Source organism: Schistocerca americana, chromosome 6, assembly GCF_021461395.2.
Source record: "Schistocerca americana isolate TAMUIC-IGC-003095 chromosome 6, iqSchAmer2.1, whole genome shotgun sequence".
NCBI lineage: Eukaryota > Metazoa > Arthropoda > Insecta > Orthoptera > Acrididae > Schistocerca > Schistocerca americana.
Genome location: NC_060124.1, coordinates 432,773,248 through 432,776,355, shown reverse-complemented (window position 1 = coordinate 432,776,355; position 3,108 = coordinate 432,773,248). Strand labels below are relative to the sequence as shown.

Genomic DNA, 3,108 nt, shown 5'->3' with positions numbered 1-3,108 from the left:
GCACTGACGTTTGAGAACACCAGTAGCCTCTGCCACGCATTTTACCAACACACGTGATCATGAAAGCAGCCTAACACATATTCAACCACCCAGAGGGCACCATAGCGCCACCGCCCAAACAGTCCAGCGACAGCGGAGCGTAAGTCGGCGATCCTTGAAGCTGATACCTGGAAAATTCCTATCGAAAGTACCCCCGCTCTCTCTCAAGTAATTACATCTTGTTGTGACACATGCACCTCAAACCTCCAGCTGGGTTTTCCTACAATTGCCTCCACTTTCCACCCCCAGTGTTGAGCTGCTGTCTTTATTTTTAGTGGGAAATATGCCGGCCTGAGTAGCCGAGCGGTTCTAGGCGCTACAGTTTGGAACCGCGTGACCGCTACGGTCGCAGGTTCGAATCCTGCCTCGGGCATGGATGTGTGTGATGTCCTTAGGTTAGTAAGTTTTAAGTAGTTCTAAGTTCTAGGGGACTGATGACCTCAGAAGTTAAGTCCCATAGTGCTCAGAGCCATTTGAACCTTTTTTTTTTGGGGAAATATGTTCAGTTGACTAGATGTTGGTGTTGGACAGAGAGACGGTTAATAAGTGTAGGCATACAGCAGAGGACTTCATCACAAGGAATGGTGGGAGGTGATAATGGATGGATACCTTTCAGCAAATAATCAGCCATCAAGCACGCTAGAGGAGGAATGGAGCGATACAGGGTCAACTGCATATAGGCAACATGCTCAACCGAGCAAGGCATACAGCTCTGATTTACTTGTAGGATCATGTCGGTTGGCCATACACCATTTGGATATGTAGTGGACAAAATCTCTGTGAAGGACGAGTATTACTCCCAAAAACGTAGAGTGGATTGAGGTATATATGGAACTAAACAGGCAATTCTTTACTCGACCAGCATGTGAGATTGGGATGGATGGGTAGTCGATAATACCACACGTTGTACATCCACTTGCGGTGTATTTGTTTTGGATGTGGGATGTTTGTAGGTGAATGCAGTTGGAAAGACCTGTGATGAAGTTGGAAGTTCATCTGAATGTAACTAAATCTATTGCACAATAATAGAACTAGAAACACCGTGCTCTGTCATCGGAAGCCTTAACTGTCGTAAAATGCCTAGCAGCAAGCATCTGGAGCTAGATGAAGTAAAATGCGTATGTCGGGTACGGATTCATTTGCTGCAACCTTAGGGGGAAGCAATCTCAACAGTAAGAAATGGCAAGTCAGTGAGCTGAAGTGGAAGAGTATGGTGGGGTCAAATTCACCTACATGGATTCTTCAGGGGAATGTGATCCACCCTTTCAAACGTGACGGTATAGGAGGCGAGTGACAACAAATCCTATCAGTATGTCACCTTCATACTGTTGCACTACAGTTCGGGTCGAGCTGTAAGAGATACTAACAGCATAGCTGTTGCAGGAGGAAACATGGACATTGATTTGATCTGGCTTGTATTTGTTGGTTAATTGGCTCTCGATGCGCGATAGTTGGATAAACATGTAAGTACTGGGTTTGCTTCTAAATAAATAACTAGCACTACATATGTGCGTACTACTAATGTGGATATACTCTGCTCTAGATGGAATACGGTATCATTGTCAGACCACTGTTGAAGAGTACGTTTGAGTGAAAAATTGAGCCTTGTTCTGATTAAATCCAGAGTCTCACCCTACTCTTGCAATTACCCGAATTATGCGTGGAACCGTGAGGCTGTTGCACTGATGTGAATCATTCAGTGGATAGAGTATTGGATACCCAATGGTACTGTTAGATTCGTATGATGGAGTTATTCACCGTTTGAAAAAGGTGACGTGTTCCTTACGGTATGCTATGCTATTAAAGATGAAAAATGGTTCAAGTGGCTCCAAGCACTATGGAACTGAACATCTGAGGTCATCAGTCCCCTAGACTTAGAACTACTTAAACCTAACTAACCTAAGAGCATCACACACATCCATGCCCGAGGCAGAATTCGAACCTGCGACCGTAGCAGCAGCGCGGTTCCGGACTAAAGCGCCTAGAACCGCTCGGCCACAGTGGCCGGCTATTAACGATGACTGTAACATCATTACACCGTCGTCTTCCAAGCGTAATAATCAGGGGAATATGAAACAAAAGATTAGGACACGTACAGGGGGATGTGTATACGCAGTTGTTCGATATTGATAAATTGTAGGTGCTATGATTCTAAGTTTCGTATGTGAAGTCCATGCATACTCTGCATGGTTGTGACTTTCTTCCTGTATGTCAGTGCGCTTTTCCTCTTGTTCTGATAGGTTGGAGCACTAGACAGACCTCTAACTAGTGGAAAGTGCTGTCGGAATGTGACGGGATTTCGAGAGAATTAACAAGGGTCTGTTACTTGGCAGGGGACATTCCTTACAAGTTGAAATTAGGTGGATTCAGATGCTCAATATCGGAGACTTGAACATTCGTGACAGCTAAGCGATACTCTGAAAGGAGATTTGAGAGATGAGCTCTGTACCGTTTCTTCTAAGCCGTTCACATACATCTCCCTAACAGGCTGCAATGTCAAAATGAGGGGCTACTTCTTTTTTACCGAGAAACGATGAGCAGTAGAAGTTCCGTCTTTTGTTTTCTCGATAAATAAGAAACAACATTCCTCCGGGAATTTTGTGGGGCCATCAGTGGATGGAGAGAAGTCTTAATACGTAAACTAAATTTACATCTGCATCTATATGCATACTTCTCAAGTCATCGTACAGTAGATGCGGGAAGATACTCTGTACGAATTACTATCATTTCCAATTCTATTCCAGTGGCAAATAGAGCTAGAAAAAAAAGACTATTTGCCTCTATACGAGCGCTAATTTCTCCTATCTTATCATTATAGTTCCTACCAAAAATGTATGAGGATATCATTAGAATCCTTATGCAGTCAGCTTCAAATGACGGTTCTCTAATTTTCTCAAAAGAATGTCGCCTTCTCTCCAGGGACTCCCATTTGAACTTTCGAAGCACGCAGACGGCAGCAGTGACCGAGCGGCTATAGGCGCTTCAGTTTGGAACCACGTGACCGCTGCGGTCGCAGGTTCGAGTCTTGCATCGGGCATGGATGTGTGTGATGTCCTTAGTTAGGTTTAG

The 3,108-nt window shown here is 44.4% G+C and overlaps 1 non-coding gene across 1 annotated transcript; it reads left to right on the top strand.

The window, feature by feature from the left end:
- Nucleotides 1-328: 328 nt before the first annotated feature.
- On the top strand, nucleotides 329-412 carry Trnap-ugg. The gene has a single exon. It is a non-coding gene; the product is annotated as a tRNA-Pro (tRNA).
- The last annotated feature ends 2,696 nt before the right edge of the window (nucleotides 413-3,108 follow it).